This window comes from Macrobrachium nipponense, chromosome 13 (assembly GCF_015104395.2).
Source record: "Macrobrachium nipponense isolate FS-2020 chromosome 13, ASM1510439v2, whole genome shotgun sequence".
Taxonomy (NCBI): Eukaryota; Metazoa; Arthropoda; class Malacostraca; order Decapoda; family Palaemonidae; genus Macrobrachium; species Macrobrachium nipponense.
In genome coordinates, this window is record NC_087206.1 from 61,587,314 (window position 1) to 61,606,390 (window position 19,077).

The following is a 19,077-nucleotide window of genomic DNA, read 5'->3' on the forward strand; positions in this document are numbered from 1 at the left end:
TTTTCTTGACTGGCTGCGAGATATTTGGGATTTGTCACATCCGGGCAGAATTTGAATTTACATATTTGAAATTAATAGTGAGCGTGGTTCTATATTTAATGGAATTTATCAAGCAGAACTGATTAGAATGAATATGATTCGTAACCGTGCGCACACACACGCACATATAGATGATATGCATGTATGAGTGTACCTGGATATGTTGGCAGGTTGTCATTTATTTTCATAGTAGTCTGTTCAAGATGTCGCTAAGTCAGTCTTTCTTCAGGAACCCGTAGGGGGTTAGTGCTGTCAGTGCACCCTTACGAGGTGTACTGTAGCCGTTACTTGAGGCTCATTGCAGCGTTAATTCGGTCCATAGCTGCAACCCCTTTCATTCCCTTTACTGTACCTCCATTCCTATTCTCTATCTTCCATCTTGCCATCCAACCTCACTTATCATTTGTTTCATAGTGCAACTACGAGGTATTCCTCCTGTTACACCTTTCAAACCTTTCTACTCCAATTTCCGTTTCAGCGTTGAACGACCTCATAGGTCCTAGCGCTTGGCCTTTGACCTGAAGTCTGTATTTCACTCTCCATTTGAAAAATCAAAGGTCATATCATTTTTAAAGCTTTTTTTTATTAATCCAATCTTTTCTAGAAGATACGCCTTATCGTCAGCAATATAAACCATAGTGTTTGTTTGTTTCAGATTGAGCCACCCGTGTGTTGGGACGAGCTTTTGCATTCAGAGGGTCAGAGCAGCCAGCGGTAGAGACATGTAAGAGAATGCAGTATTTATAGAAACCTTGGCTTAGAGAGAGGAACGTATCGAACAAAAAAGAAATCATAGCTAAGGATTAAACCAGAACCAGAAGCCAGTGTGTGACATCGAAGGAGTCAAAGTGTGACATGATTCGCCATATGCCTCCTCTCCTTCCAATTCTTCCAGTTCTTGGAGGGTAGAGTTGATACCCAAAGCTTTTTTATTGTAACAGTATGGTTTTCAAGGAGGGTCAATGTCATTGCATATATAGGTATATACAAGATGAGGTATATAAAAGATGAAATTCTTGAAAATATGGACTTCCAGAAATTTGGGGGTGGTCATTCGAACACCATCCCCCACCACCCACCCACCCACATCACCACCCCTCGGCACAGGGCTGGTCCTCAAACAGTGATTGAAATTAGATCCTCTCATTTTGCAAATTAGAATGCTACCGATCACATTATGATCACTTTCTTTAAAATTTAACTCGTGAATTAGGTATGTGGTTGTGATTAGACTAGTGAATCATAGTCGGGGTGTTGGAAGGTTAGCAACCTTCGTGCTACGTACTAAAGAAGAATTAGAAGGATGACACCTCTCGTCATAAGCTAGGCTGGACACTGATGGCCACCCTCGTGATGTCATTGTCAGTTCCATTGGATTGATTCAGGGGTTATATTTAGACAGTGGAATTACAGGAGTGCATTTGGGAAAACATAAATTTTACATTATCAACTGAATTGTTGATATATCTGTTGTTGCTGCTATGGGATTGTATATCACCCCACAGGAATTCAAACCAGAAAATTTCGTGGTTGCATAGTATGGGGCTTCTGATGTTTTCGTAGGGAATATTCTTCGCCCATAGCAACCGGAAGAAAGCCTTTAGCATTTTCAAAAGCGTGTCCATTCCCTTTATTCAGTGGCACTGAATAAAGTGTTGAAGAAGGTGGTGCTACTTTGAGCCTCTTTGCACTATTACCTGAGCTGATCTGACTCAATTCAGTATCTGATCTTAATTCATGAACTTGATTGCTAATTTACTTACGTTTATATTAATTTACAACTCTCATCTTGGCTTACTTGGGGATAAGCCTACTACAGACTCCTTTGTTTTTTGTTGTTGTTACTGTTCTTGTTCTTTTTGGGGGCGGGGGATGCCTAAGAAATGTCTATGGAAGAGCCTAAAAAGCTCTGAAAAAGGTGTTTCGCGTTAGGATAGGATATTTATGATTTATTTATTTATTTATTAGAATGAAAATGTAAAACAAAACAAATAATGTAAATGTAAAACAGTACAGAAAAATTATTTGGTGAAAAAGGCTCTATTTGACTGTGGAATTTAGCACGTTTTAATTTATTGGTGTACTGAATTTAGGCTATGTTTCTATTAAATTATTTTGTGTTTCCACTTATAACCGAGAATATATGAACGTGTTTAATTTGTGCTTGTTTTGTTAGATCCTTTTTTCTGCTGGAGGTCGCATCACGTCTATTTTATCTTCGCTGAGAGCGTTATGCCCAGAGGAAAATTAGCTTCCTAAACAGGTTCATACCGCATGGTATGCGCCTTATTCATATGAATGTCTTACTACTTGATGATAGTAATGAAAAAAATAAGGAGGTTAAACGGTTTTCTTCAATCTTTATTTCTCTTCCTGTAAAGATAATCAATTCTGTTGAAACTTCTTTGACAAGCTGATGTCTTTTTGGTATTTTTCAGGTGAAAGCAGTTTAGTATTAATGAAAAGAGCTTTGCCGTGGGACTTCTGCCTAAATGTATTTTTTCATGTTAGAAAATCGTTTGTCTAGAAAGATTACATATCAAAAATGGAGAAAATGACTGAAAATGTAAAGGAATGTAATTGCAAATGTATGAGCTTTGCTGGTAATTAGAATGTTGAATGCTTAACTAGTAATGTGAAGGGAACACCATAAACTTTTTTTTTCGCATGGGTAACTAAAATGTGTAAAGATTTCACAATTATATTTAGTACTTCATGATTATTATACCGTTTTCCATTGAAATTTATATATACATGATTGTGTGTGTGGATATATATAAATATATATATACACACACACAATATATATATTATATATATATATATATATATATATATATATATATATATATATGTATATATGTTGTTTTGGCTCCTTGTGTATGGTATCTTTGTTAAATGTTACATGGGCATTTTTTTTTTACTTTTAACGTTTTTTTTTTTTTTAACTTTTAACATGTTACCAGAACAATGTTGTCCTTCCGAGTATTTCGACATCATCTTTGATCTTTGATCTTATTTCTAAGTCTTCTGTCAGCCACGCTCCCACGAACGCTGAAGTGAATCTCAAAACCTTTTCAGAAACAGTCTTTTGAAGGCTTGAGCATATCGCATACAGAGAATTTGTTGGATATTTATCGTACTGAAAGGCGTATTATTCATTTCCGTATACCTGCCCTTGAATTCAAATCTCTGAGGGACATTTGAGTTTCATGAGATGACAACTTTCATGTGTTCACTTCTCAGTGACAGAAATTCTTTTGACTCACTTACATTGAAAATAAGTTTCGTTGATTTTTCTCGTTGATAATTTGAGGGGCAAGAACTTCAGTCAACTCGTCTCCGTAACAGAAATAAGCTGTGGTCAATTTAATATAGAATTTAGGCCAAAGGCCAAGCACTGGGACCTACGAGATGATTCAGAGGTGAAACGGGAATAAAAAAATAAAAGTCTGAAAGGTGTCATAGGGGGAAAATCTCGCTTTTTCACTATGAATCGGTTGTTAGGAGAGGGTGGAAAGTAAGATGAAAGAAAGAGAATATGAAAGGAGGTACAGCAAAAGAAACGAAAAGGGTTGCAGCTTGGGGCCGAAGGCACGCAGCAAAGAACCTTAAGTGATGCTAATAATCTGTAGTGCAGTTGGCACTTCAGAAAGGAAGCCTAATTGGTTCGGCGTCACCGTGCCCAAAACAAAAGTCAGAGGTTCGTTTATTCTTGAAACAGAATCGAATAGCCGAGCGCTGAATAGCCTCTCCCCATTGAATGAATGATGTTTTCTTTGCATCTCCTCAGAACCTAGAAATAATTGCAGAGGAAGCAAAGTGGTCTCGATACCTGACTTATCTTCCATTTGTGGGATCCAGATCAAGACGGAATTTTGCCCTTTAGTACTTTGAGTTATTCTTACATATTTATATGCATTTAAGAAATATGTCGGTCAGCAATAGTTCATACAAGGATAGATATTTAGGAAATATTCTGCAAAGCTGTTAAACCGGAAAATGTCTCCGAAGGGAGGTTTTCTAATTTAACATGTAATGGTCCACATTATATCAACGAACAATTGCAGCAGCATAATATAATTATGAACTAAAAACCTTTATTCTAAGGAATAAATGTGGATTTCCATTCTCTCCAAAGGAAAAAAAAACCCTTGTTATTCACACTTACCGACATAAGAAAGCGTGAGTCAAAGTTTTCCTAGGAAGTGTCACTCATTACGAAGAGAAATGCAAGTTCGGGATACTATCGATTCAAATGCCGGTTTTCTGGTCATCCCAGAGCTGTTACCTATGACAGTGCAGCCGCATCGGTGGAAACAAGAACTATGGAAATGGCTTGGCTTAGCCCCGAAACCAGTGACAGCCCCACCTCGTGAATACCAGTTTTAATTAGGAGGATTGCAGAAACTGGGGGAAACAAAAGGTTGATGAAAAATACAGGGCGTGTCATTATTTGGTCAGGGGTGAGACAAAAGCTTTTTGAATATAAACAGTGAAGTCATAGGAAGTATAGACATCCTTTTTGAATGGTATGGCCCAGCAGCAATATTTAACTTCTATAATAAAAGTAGGACCCCGCTTTGATAGGGGACATAGTAATGGTGTGTAGGGTGCTTGTTGATAGTTCAAGTCGCAGCAGTGTTTTTTTGTGGTGTTACTTTGCCTTGTTATCAAGCGTCACCTACTCCGAGGTCATGCGCGGAAACCCCTTGGGGCGCCGTGTTTAGTACTAGCCCTTCCGAGATCAGAGTGTTTTAATACACCCATTTCTATATTGTGTGATCGACAAATTATATTAATAAGCGATATCTTCGTGCGGCCGTGTACTTTACATTTACCATACAGTGTTTAGCACTAGCACCTGGGAGTAGGTGACGCCAAGATAACAAGTCAAAAGTAGCACCGTTTTTCGTTAGTACAAGGTGACGGGTTTTGTGATCTAAAAACTCTGTTGAATGCTAATCGAAAATAAAGAAGTGCGCTCTGTAGATCGAGTGACGGCTATATCATCATCGCCTCAAACGCCGTGTCTTGGAAAAGGGCCTGTGCGAAATTCTGTCAATGATGTTTTTCATTCATGTCTTTCCTGTGCTTTATCTTCCACAAAACTCAGCTCATCTCCAGCCGCCACATCTCCCCGCCCTCCACCCCGCCCCTGAGTCCTCATCTAACTGGGCCTGGGCTTTCCAACTCTCCTAGGGTTCTCAAGAGACCAGCTGACACTATCCCGTACTACTCTATCAGTTCCGTGCAGGTGCGGAAGACATGTTCAAGCCATCTCGATATCCCTTCATCATTATTTCGTCTACCTACTATATAACCTCCGGAATTTCCCCTATAGCATCGTTTCGCACTACTTCCTGCCGTCTAACTCCTAGTATTCTTTTAAAAACTTTTATTTTCTAATCGATAAATTATATTTATGAAGTTTTATTATTATTCTATGATCCATATCCATACAGTGATACAGATCGCACTGGACTTGTATAATGTTGCTTTCATATACCTTTACCTTCTAATTTGACTTCCAGATCTTAATCAAACCCCCAAATGTTTTATTTACATTTTTTCTTCACTAGATTCAAATTCGCTAGAACCTGTGCTGGATATCACCGTTACTAATTAAGTTAACAACTGAACTTCATTAAACATTTCTCCATTTAGTGTTATTTCATCCGCTTATGCATAGCTTGTTATTGTTTCTGTTCTCCTTAGGCTGATTTTCAGTCCAGTCTTTCAAGATAGATGTTGTATCTATGAGGTGAGCGTTGTAAATCTTGTGGTATTTTGCTTATTAAATCTGCATCATCTGCCTATTGTAATCTTTAAGATTAGTCCGGTCTAACCATTTTTTTTATATAAAATCCATAGAAAGGGCAAACATAACTTAATTTGTATAGCCCACTGTTTACTGCACATTCACTTGACAACACCCATTAACATAAACTTCGCATCCACTTTGTTCATGGATAACTTACGTTGCATTAACATATTTAAAGGGAATGCCATCTATAGTACTTAAGACCTATGATATTGGCCTGTCGACATTGTCAAATGCCTGTTGTGGTTGCTCGCAGGGGGATTTTTAAATTCCGTATACAGCTGCAAAATGTGTCACGGTACAAATCTTTGGACTGTGCAACTTCTGCCTTTTCGAAAGCTAGCTTGTTCCTCCGTAAAAGCACTGTCAGTTTCTTTCTTTAGGCTGTTGAGAATGAGCATCGAATATTTTCATCACAGTCGACATAAGTGTAAGCCCTAATAGTGACTTCATTAACTCGATCACATTTATAATTCCGAATCATCAGCCTTTGTCTCCTTGTTCCATATTGCGCAAAACATTTCAGTTGATATGCGAGATGGCATTTCATCTTCAGATAAAATCATCTCTGCAGTGGTTTCACCAGAGTTCGGTACTTTCCATCGCTTGTTACTGATCCGACTTAAAAACCCGTTATTGTATGAAGGTCTTTCATGTTTCTGTTTATCAACCAAATCACCTCCCTTATATCGTACTCATAACCTCACAAAAATATTCCTCCAAGCGTTGTCTCTCTGCTCCTTTCAATGTTGACAGTAACCCATCCCTACAATTTTTTCTTCTTCTTTTCACCCATCGGCATTTCATTGCCAACACACTCCCAGACAACGACGTGGCCTTGTCTACATCATTTAATCTGCTTTTCCAAATATATTCTGTCTAAACTTCGGTACTCTACACGTTCAGTTTGTGTTCTTTATTTCATCCTTGAATTTCTTGTGCAAGTCGTTTTTCCAAAGTTTCATCCGATATCCCAGGTTTCTCTCTTGTTGCTCCATATCCTAATATCTTTTCTACTAGACTGATAATATTTATACAGGCCAGTCTTTATTTATTTCCTGCATCTCCTCAGATACCGGTTCTACAACTGCGAATCTACTTCAGCATTTTATTACAACACCCTCTCTATGTTCTTCTTCAAGAAGAATTAGTGTATGAAACCTAGATAATCTATCACCATTAGTATTAAGTCCCTTTAATACCAGTTTTGTGCAGCAATAGCAACTTGATCATTGCCGACAACGTGGAAAAGTTTTTTATGCACGAAATGAAATCCTGTAACGACGGTCGTTCTGTACTAGGAAAATCGCCTTTATTGCAGTTAAGCTCTTTTGTTCCATAAACCTTGGAGCTGTGATGTAGAGAGTGGTGTTCTATCTACTTATCTTTTACGTTCATTCTTCTTCGTATTTATTATTACTCCGAGCCAAAAACAAAATTAAATGCAATTGTATTAGTTAGCTCACGTGGCAGTAATACCTTGGTATTCATGATCTGCTTATTTCCTTTAACTTCTTGTTTCTATCGATTGGTTGATTTGCCGGTGAATTCCTCAGAAACGACTCTCGTGCGAAAGAAATATTTAATGAGACGAAACATTCATGCATTGACTTATCACCAAATGAATCAAAATAGAGCGTATTCAAAAACATCACCAATCAAAATTAACCTTTATACCAAAACATTACCAAAGAAACTTAGATGAAGGTTAACTTTATTCAAAATTGTCCACAGAGAATTCCGAAAAGTTGATGAACAACTTTGTGAGGAAAAAGTACCTTCGATTCCTAAAAATTCCCTTATCACTGAATGATTAAGAGTGGTCTTTACACAAAAATCGTTAGAAAATAACATATATTTGCATTATCACATCAAGGAAATCGTCCAAATTGCTCGGCGCAATAGTTTTCTGTAGCGTATAATGTTGTATGAAATTCTCAGCCACGGCCCATGAAACTTTCACACACAGCCCCGTGGTGCGCGATCATGGCTAATTTTAACCTTAAATAAAAAAAAAAAAAAAAAAAAAACTACTGAGGATAGAGAGCTGCAATTTGGTATGTTTGGTGATTGGAGGGTGAACGATCAACATACGAATTTGCAGCCCTCTAGCCTCAGTAGTTTTTAAGATCTGAGGGCGGGCGGACAGACAATAGCCAACCGCAATAGTTTTCTTTTACAGAAAACTAAAACTCCGCTGAACGAAGTAAGAGCGAAACTTTCGGAGGATTTGTCCGTGGTCATGGTAGTCATCGTTGGCAATTGCGAGATGCATCTCGGATTAAGATAGGAGACTCTTGTGGGGGGAGACGACCTTTGATCAATGACAGGCACCTCCTCTCCTCTCCCGTTGTCCATCTTCAATTCTTCAATCCTGTCCCCGGAAATGCTCGTTGGGGAAGTGATTGGCCGAGAGACGAAATTGGCAATTTGACTGAATCCTTTGGCAGCTTGTAAAGCCATTTATAAAGAGGTCCGTCATAAAATCAAAGTCTCTCTCTCTCTCTCTCTCTCTCTCTCTCTCTCTCTCTCTCTCTCTCCAAGAATATTAACGTCGAACTTCAGCTAGTCCTTATCCTTGAAGTGATAGTGTTCAAGGTTTTTACGACAAGAAATGTTCCGCGTATTAACGGAATCTAATTCCCAACTCGTTCATACAGACATAAATGGGCTGGAAACATCTCAACAAATTCACATGGTTCCAGTATGAGTGAATGTCACAGTACAATAACAGGCAGAAGCTTACTACCAAACGCTTCCGCGTTGTATCACTCCGTTGCTTAAATAAACGTGAAAGTTCTTGATACTGATCTTCACCCTGTTATTGTGCATTCGTTGATCAACGGTTAACGACCTCTCCTCACCAGCAAGCGAGACCTAAGATCGATCCGCGGGAAAGGGCGGGAGAGGGTCCGTTCAAGGGATACCAAGTGTTCCCTTATTGACTTGAGGAAAGAATTAGGTCGCAAGTGGTTAGCTAGCTGTGGTTACTTGCAGCCAGTGTGAAGATAAGGCTACAAATACTCGAAGGTTAACGTCTTGTGGGATCACACGTTTTATGGGGAAAAGGCGTATGTTAAAACTTCATACACACACACACACACACACACGCGCGCGCACACACACACACACACACACACACACACACATATATATATATACTTACGAAAAACTGACGAAAAATCCCCTCCAGAACGTTCCCACAGAATTTTTTCGGAAAGTAAGATTAATTGGCCAAGACAAAAACAGTATGAACTATTAGAGAAATTTAAAGTAATTAATCCTAAATTACCCTACTTTTATGGTCTTCCCAAAACTCACAAAGACAATCTTCCATTCAGACCCATCGTTTCATGCGCCGGAGCTTTCAATTACAAAATTTCTAAATGGTTAGCTGGCCTCCTTTCTCCTTTTTTAGGCACTTTTTCTCCCAGTCACATCAAACATTCGGAAGACTTTTGTCACAAATTCAGAGAAGCACATATACCACTTCACAACATAAAACTTTTAAGGCCTTGACGTAGACTCCCTATTCACAAAAGTACCAGTACAGGACGTTCTTCAGTTTTTAAGGGAAAAATTATCCCCCTATTCAGATCATTTCCCTTTGGCACTTGACAAAATAATAAAGTTAGTTGAATTATGTGCATCTAATAACGTATTTTCATTCGGGGAATCATTCTACAAGCAAAAATTCGGGTGTAGTATGGGTAGTCCTTTAAGTCCTATTTTAGCCAATCTGTACATGGAATACTTTGAAACTACAGTAATAAATGCAATAAAACCCAAAAACATGCTGTGGATGAGATACGTGGATGACATACTAACATTTTGGGATAATAAGTGGGGTAATTTTAATGAATTCCTCTCAAAATTAAACGCATTAGTGCCCAGCATCAAATTTAAAGTTGAATGGGAAACAGACAACAAAATTCCTTTTCTTGATGTTTTAATAATCAGAGACACGACAGAATACAAATTTACCATATACAGAAAACCAACGTTTCTCACTTTCATATATTCACTACTTTAGCTATCATGACAATACTATCAAGATAAGTCTAGCTAGCAACCTATTCTTAAGAGCCTTACGAATTTGTTCCCCAGATTTCCTGGAAAAAGAATTTGAACTAATTCGCAAGCAACTCTCATCTTTAAAGTATCCTGACCATATAATTGAGAAAGCAATTCAAAAAGCAAACGTAATTTTCTACCGACCCCCTAAAGACAAGACCAGAGACACACCCAACAATAAAATAAAAATTCCCCACCTGGAGACGATTAAGAGAGTAAACTCACACCCTTGGGAAATCCAACCCTTTTGCATTTACCTACCCAAATACCTTAGCCAAATCCCTGATTAACGTCCAACAAAAGACATCGCCCAAAGACTCGGGGGTATATGAGATCCCATGCCAGGACTGTGACCAATCTTACATCGGATTTACAGGTAAATCACTTCCCCAGAGATTAATACAACACAAACGGTCAGTTAGGTATGGACAACAGAACTCGGCTATTTTCAATCATATAAATGAACATAACCATAGAATAAACTGGAATATGTCACGTGTAATTTATAGCAGCAACTGCCGGTACAAGAGTCAAATGATGGAATCGGCCATTAATAAAAGAGAAGCAGGTAATGAACATCTCAAAAGGGAATTGGACATCAGACATCGTCGACGCAGTGTTCATTCAACCAACGCTTAAGAAGATTAAAGGAAGATTATCAGCGGGGGTGACCTAAATGGCTTACTTGTGGACGAATCTCTTGGTATAAATACCACCTTTTCTGTAAACTTTTCTCATTCATATACCTGAAGAGAGAGAGACAGCAGTCTCTGAAATATAGTACTTTTCTCTCTACATTTTGGTGTTTTTATGGGCTCCTTTTATTAGATATATATATATATATATATATATATATATATATATATATATATATATATATATATATATGTGTGTGTGTGTGTGTGTGTGTGTGTGTGTGTGTGTGTGTTTCTAATACTAGCCATAAGCCGTAACTTCTTACTGGCCTTAGTTTCAGTGTGGATAATGCGCTTTTCTTGCAAACATTTTGAAAGGTCACACGGCAACTTCATTCAGTGAAAGCTGTCTCGATCTCCAGAACTTACTTGTGCATTGATTTGTATGTGATTCTAAAGTTATTATTCAAAGGGGTCATACATAATCATGGAACAAAGCAAAATAATATGAACTTGCTTGGCAGCTTTTATTTCATTATATATAATTAAGAGCATTTAACTATATATTGGAGTAACTTTATGTTAATTTGAATATGTAAATATCTCTCTCTCTCTCTCTCTCTCTCGTCTCTCTCTCTCTCTCTCTCTCTGATCGTCTCTCTCTCTCTATATATATAATATATATAATATATAATATATATATGATATTTATATAATATTATAATATATATATATTACATTATATATGTATATAGATATTATATAAGAAAGTGTAACAATAAATAAAACTAAAAATTTGATTCATGTGTAATCATAATTAATAATGAAATAAAAATGTAAATCAAAAGTTCCAAAGTACCCTTAAGGAAAGGCATTTTAACAAAAGCACGTGAAAGGCACAGAACCTGTGAGGGCGTAGTTCATACCCAATCTGACGCCTAACATGACCCATTGGCAGAAATAATCCAGATAAGAATGCAAAACATATTGGATGCTGAGCGTCCTCAGTTGCCCAACCTAGACGCTTTTTCCGTTCCGTGTGCTATGAATCTGGAGCACCTTACGTCTTCCTGGATCGAAGCTACTCGAGACCCATAAAAGGTCGGTTTTCATATTATGTAAACCATAATGAGATATGTTTATCCCGTGTAAATGTGATGATGCAATTAAAAATTTATTTTTGTTTGGATTTTAGTTGGAGGCCGTAAACACCAAGTTTTTGGTGTTATAACCTAAGAAATGTCATGCTCTTCAATTTAACGAAAGTGGCGCCCCTGCTGGCTCAGTATAGAATGATTACATATCTTTCTTTACACATCAATACAGAAGTGAAAATCAGAGATCAGAAAAACAAAAAAAAAACCTTCTCACGTACTGCCAAAATTAAATACCAAGTTTATTCAGAACACTATGGAGATTCGGTTCCTAGAATAGTCAAATGAAAAGTAACTATTGAAATATCTTTTCTTTATGTAAGTGGAAAAATATATAGGTTCGTTTCAACATTGATTGGTTTTTCTTGTCATCATTAATCAATCGAGTTTTTAAATACCCGACTTCTTTTCCATAACACCAAGCGGATTAATTCTAAATATTCGAGTTCTTTTCCATAACACCAAGCAGATTAATTTTAAATACCCGACTTCTTTTTCATAACACCAAGCGGATTAATTTGAAATACCCGACTTCTTTTTCATAACACCAAGTGGATTAATTTTAAATACCCGACTTCTTTTTCATAACACCAAGCGGATTAATTTTAAATACCCGACTTCTTTTTCATAACACCAAGCGGATTAATTTTAAATACCCGACTTCTTTTTCATAACACCAAGCGGATTAATTTGAAATACCCGACTTCTTTTTCATAACACCAAGCGGATTAATTTTAAATACCCGACTTCTTTTTCATAACACCAAGCGGATTAATTTTAAATACCCGAGTTCTTTTTCATTACACAAAGCACCAATCGGATTAGTTTTAATTCAGTTCAAATTGAAGTAGAATGTTTCCTATTCCCGGATGAAAAATGAAAAGTTGTGCTTACTCATCTGTTGCCTTCCAACACAGACTCTGGCACTCTCTTTAATATTTGACAGTAATTACCAATATTTATACCTATTCATAGAGGAAAATTTACCTGTGCAAAGAGGATAGATAAGGAAGTTCTGTAATTATTCGTCGGAGATAGATATGTAAATAGCAGAGACTTACATTTGAGTAATCTGGGCTTTTTCATGACGCAACCTTTTTCGATTCGTCGCCATTTCTGTGACCATTGTTATTCATATCCAAATTATGAAAGATGAACTTCACTGTAGCTCTAGTTTGTGACAGATTTCCCCAAGGATCCGCGGACCTCCCACAACTTGTCTTTTATCTCCTCGAAACCAGCTCCACCTCGACTTAATTTTTCCCTCATCTGTGACCAACTTTTAACATCGGAATGGAAGGAGAAGTTTTCTTGCAGTGAGCTGGCGGCAACTCCCATTTAATTCTCCAGCGCAGGGAGAGTTTAGTTGCAGAAATATTTACGATGCCAGAAGCTCTCTCGTGTTTAACGCAAGATGAACACGAAGAATGGCCAGACTGTAAGAAGTAAGAGCTTATGCTCCTCCAGCCCCTCCCCCCACCTCTCTCTCTCTCTCTCTCTCTCTCCCTCTCTCTCTCATGTCGTTACATACATACATACTATATATATATATATATATATCTATATATATATATATATATTATATATATATATGTGTGTGTGTGTGTGTGTGTGTGTGTATATATATATATATATATATATATATATATATATATATATATATATATATATATATATATATATATATATATCTAAGTGCGTGTGCTTTTTTAATATGATTTCCATGCAGGAATATGTGTGACTGTCTTCTGAGTGATATATATTCATCTGTATATACGTAATATTTTTTTAAATGCAACGCATGCAAATGCACATATGATGCAAATATGTGGATATGCATACGTTTATGCTGCGCCCATGATTGCTTTAAAGTCAAATTATTCGTAAACCAGGTCGATAATGCATGAAACGCAGCCTTTGAAATTTGATGAAGAACCGTCCGACATTCATCAGCGTCTTATATATAAAGTCTCCGACAACAAATACTAAACGAAAAACATCCCTCATTTGCGAGTATTCCATTTACTTCATTTATGGCCTAACTTTCCCTTTTGTTTATAAGCCTAAACAGTTCTGCGAGAGAGAGAGAGAGAGAGAGAGAGAGAGAGAGAGAGAGAGAGAGGAAAGATTAAAAAATGATGTTGGGCACTGAAGTAACTAAAGTGTAAGGCAGACACGGAATATGGAAATGTAAGCCTGAAGCGAAAAACAATTTATTTGCGAAGCTGAAGCTGGAGACTGAGGCATAAGGTTGAACCAGGAAACCGAAGTGTGCGGCGGAATTGAGAACTTTCGTGAGAGCTGGAATCTGAAACTTCGATGCGTTTTTGAACGAGAAACTATGAGGCGTGATGAGGCTCCAGTGAGCAACTGAAGTCTGAGTCTTACGTACATAATTTTGCAGAGTGATGTTACTGGATAGTAAGTCGTTCTCCGCATTCCCCCAACCCCCATTTGAATTATGCCTTAATCTATTGGGAATTCTTTGATGCTGCTTTTAGCCTGGTCACTCGTCTCAAATCCTGGATGTGTCCTGCCATACCTCTTGTATCATGGATTACCAGTCATGGTTTTCAGTTCACAATGCTCAAGCGCACTTTACGCCCCATGTCCCTTTTTGAGTTTCTGTATATTTATTTGCTTATTTCAACGGCAGATCCTTATTAATTGTATGTTTTGAGTTTTCGCTTAGGATCTTGACTACACCATTTTTTTTTTCTTTCTTTCTTTTTCTCCAATGTTGGCACTCAGTTACGCGGAAGCTTCTAAAGGAAGTGTCCGGCATTATATGTCGTTGAATCAGAAATATGTTCACTACGAATATCAGTGTCAAATTAAGGAGGAAAAATTCTGTAACAATTGGAAAGTGATGATGCCCTGCCTTTTATACACGTCCATCGTATTATGTTAGTCATATTCAAGCGTTTTTGCAACGAAAAAGAATATGCTACAGCGGACATAATATTCTGTGCAATGAAGAGATTACAATAACCACAAGAAAAAGGAAAATAAATAGATAAATAAATAAATTTACAATTGAGACTTTCTTTACACACAAATTTCCGGAAGTGATCCAACAAGGATTTTCATTTTTTCTTTTTCTTTTCCTTTTACAGATGTTGACGATTTCTGAGTAGCTGTATTCATACTCAACCTGTCTATTGAACGCAATGTTTGCTTGCCAGTCATGTCTTCTGCCCCTGGGTGAAAATTTCTCCCGTTTTATTCACATTTCCAGAACTTCCTCATTCAAACAGTTGATTGATTTGAGTTTTCTGTAAAGAAAACTTTCGAGATGGCTATTTGTCTATCTGTCCACACTTATTCCGTTCGCTCTCAAATCTTAAAAACGACTGAGGCTAGAGGGCTGCAAATTGGTATGTCAATCAGCCACCCTCTGATCATCAAACATACCAAATTACAGCCCTCTAACCCCGGTAGTTTTTATTTTATTCAAGGTTAAGTTTAGTCATAGATCTTGTGTATGGCACCGCTAGCGGTGGCAGCCCGGTCGTGGCTGAGAGTTTCATACTGCAGCACATTGACAGTTTCATACAGCATTATACGCGGTTTCTTAGGCGCATTTTTTACTTCTTTTCGTTAGCAATCCAGTTAACGAACATACATGATGACTGCCGCTCTTGTTTTGTCAGTGAGTTTGTCTGTTTTTGTTGCATCTTCACATCAGACCGTTTAACTTCCTCGTTTCTTTTCTGATTAATTTTCTGCTTAAACACATTTTACTGACAAGCAATAATACTTTGACAAAAGTCTGATGCATAAGGTTGTTCTGACTGAGAAGACAGCATGAATGTAAATCCAGGATCAGGGATTCTGGTTCCATAGAATCTGGTCTTCATATAACCCATTTAACGAACACTATCATTATTATTCTGCATACTTTGGGAATGACAGCAGCATACTTGAATCCATATCCACTGACTTGCCCTTTCGTACGTATTTCTGCAAATAATGAATAAAATCCTTGTGCTTTTTTTTACTTGTCTTAGTAATATAGACATTGCTATGATTTAACATTCTTCTGCTTCGCATTGTTTTCATCTATCTGGCAATATGACGAATTTAACGCTAAGTATGGGCCGCCAAGTGTACAAAAGGCGGTACAAAAAAAATTTCTTGACCATTTTTGAAGGATAATGTCAAAGTGGCTTTGAAAAAGATATAAGCACTAGCTGATAACTTTTCTTTCGTAACAATCAATCTCTGTCTATCCATATACCTATTTATCTATCTATCTCTCGCTCTAGTATATGTTCTTTTTCTCTGTGTTACATATCCACTGATGCGTTACCTTATCATATCCACGCATACCAGCCAATCATTCTCTGCTTGTTTATGTAAGTATGCCTCTAAGTTTAATTACGTTGTGTATATTTAAGCTTGCGGCAATTTGACACTAATTTAATTTTTTTCTCTTTTATTTTTAAGGATTAAGCCTCAGATAACCTTTACTTATCGATTTACATTTCCTCTGGGTATAACTTACACGAAGGTTAAATTATGTATGATTAATTCAATTAATTACAGAATCAAACTTGTTCATTTGTGAGTTTGAAGATATGGACATTTACAAATATTGCCCCTCTCTCTCTCTCTCTCTCTCTCTCTCTCCTCTCTCTCTCTATATATATATATATATCATATATATATATATATATATTATATATATATATGTGTGTGTGTGTGTGTGTGTGTGTGTGGTTGTGAGTGTGTGTGCGCGTGTGTGCATGTGCATACACACACATATATATATACACAAAATATGCTCGCAAATACATACACATATACTATTTATGTGTATACTGATATACATACATATAAAGGCATATATGTATGCATGCATGTATGTATGTAGGTCATCCTGTTCCAGTGATTAAAACACTTTTCTCAATGGCAGCAAAATGTTCAGAATTCGATTCCGAGAAAACCTTGTGCATGTTCCGTTACACCTACGTATTAGTAGTTTACCCAAGCAAGGAATTAAGTACCTAACAGATAGTTGACTTTAGTTTCAAGAATGGCATCCAGGTTGAAGCACAAACAAAACAACTTGATGAGACCCTCCCTACTAAACCTTTGTGGAGTCCACACACACACACACACATACACACACACACACACACACACACACACACACACACATATATATATATATATATATATATGTGTGTGATTTATATATATATATATATATATATATATATATATATATATATAGTATATATATATATATATATATATATATACATATATATATACATATATATATATATATATATATATATATATATATCGTGTGTGTGTGTGTGTGTGTGTGTGTGTGTTGTGTGTCTGTGTCTGTGTGCGCGTGTTGTGCTCGATATATCACATTTAGTTTTGTGCATTTCCTTAAATGTGTATATTACCTCCTGTGTCCACTTTGTTAATTGTACATGACAGATCTTATGGGAAGACTTTAATTCATTTAAAATTCGTGGTAGTAACACTTAGAAATTCTGAATCCCCATTCATTAAAGATGATGTCGATGAAAATGAAATTTTATTGAGTGGAAAAAATACCAGCGATATATTATCAGAGGACCCAAATGATGCTAACAAAGTTCAAAAGTCCGCCATGAAAGCAAATGGAAACAGCATTCCCAGGTGACCGGAGATGAACTTTCTTACCTTGGAAGCGAGATGTAGCTACGTCGTCAGCTGCTTGATCACCTCGTGTTAAGCCAACGAAAATATCAGCTGAACGATAGTCAAGTCGTGGCCATTGTAATAAGATGAATTCGAGAGAAAACGGACGAATAATAAATAAATGTAGAAGGCTAAGCGACCGGTGGTTAGCGCACTCCTCGACTACACGTGAGTGGTGTCCTCGGGCAGGAGAGCGTTACAGTCCTACCTTCCCGCTGGCTACCAGCATACTGAAGGGAAGCAGGGACAGCTTGTCGTGACCTACTGTACAGAACTGACTTTTGGTTGGCATGACGGCCAGTTTTGTTTTGGAAAATAAAGCAGATAATATTTTACTGAGGCTGTATTGAAGTATTACAGTATCCATTAAGAAAACGGAGAATTTCGAGGTGTTTGTTATTTATATATATATATATATATATATATATATATATATATATATATATATATATATATATATATATATATATATACTATATATATATATTATATATATATATATATATATATATATATATATATATATATATATGTAATAAATTGAACATGAAACGACCTCGAGGCAAGTGAGTATGACTTCAAAATGTGGAATCCTAGAATATGGTAATAATAATGCAAAAATGTTTATGTCCATTATTATTGCGAATAAAACCAAGCAGATTAAGTAAGTTTCTTTAATATACTCTTCTCAAAGTAAGCTGCATGACCTGCACATAATATATATATAATAATATATAGTATATATTATATATATATATATATATAGATATATATATTTATATATATATATATATATATATTATATATATATATATATATATGTATATATATGTATGTGTATTTTAAAAGGTAGCAATGAATCGTGCGTCTAAAGCACTGGCAACTTTCAACATCCATTTCCTCTCACTCCAACACCAACACCTCTCTCTCTCTCTCTCTCTCTCTCTCTCTCTCTCTACATCGCACATCCCCTCCCCTCTCCATTGCATAAGGCCATTAAATCAGACACGTGAACTTACAAAAAATAACATTTATTCAAAAGCAAAGTGTAAACTAATAACTCAGGTTCTTAACAAAATGATTAAGTGAATGATTGAACTCAGATAACCCACTCCATTTTTCTACTTCTATAATCAACATAATCTTAGTCATGAAACTGGAAAAGTCACAACAGTCTAGTACACCATATTCAGTAGCCCTTTCTCAGATCAGTTCCCCTTTCTCAGAATCGCCCATTCACAAACACAAACACTTTTCTCAAAAGACACTTTTGCAGAAGCCATCTTGGCTTCTGCCGCCTCTGTAAGGATCTCTCACCTTGGTTACCTTACACTCTCATATGTTCGTGCGTGCACACACGCACGAACTCACACACATTGTTCACGCCCAGGAACTGCCTAGAACCAGTTTCAAAAGGCACCTCTGTATCAAGCGCCCATAGCGACAGGACATCACGCCACCCAGAAAGACACATCAGCATTCCCTAAGCTTGTCACTTCGGGCACTCTGTCTCTAAGGAGAAGCTAAACTGCTGACCCCTACATTCTAAGGAAGTCACAGCATCTCACATTACAACGGTATCTAAACATATTTTCTTAATGCATTCCTCTTTTATATATCATATAATATATATATATATGTGTGT

At 36.8% G+C, this 19,077-nt stretch overlaps 1 protein-coding gene across 2 annotated transcripts in view; it reads right to left on the reverse strand.

Annotated features, from left to right (window-relative positions):
• Nucleotides 1–17,631, reverse strand: part of LOC135225839 (gamma-aminobutyric acid receptor alpha-like) — a 118,210-nt gene extending 100,579 nt beyond the window's left edge. For both annotated transcript variants that reach the window (XM_064265375.1, XM_064265374.1), the window contains exon 1: nt 17,415–17,631. The gene's annotated coding sequence lies outside the window, so the exon portion shown is untranslated. The remainder of the gene's footprint in view (nt 1–17,414) is intronic.
• Nucleotides 17,632–19,077: the final 1,446 nt, after the last annotated feature.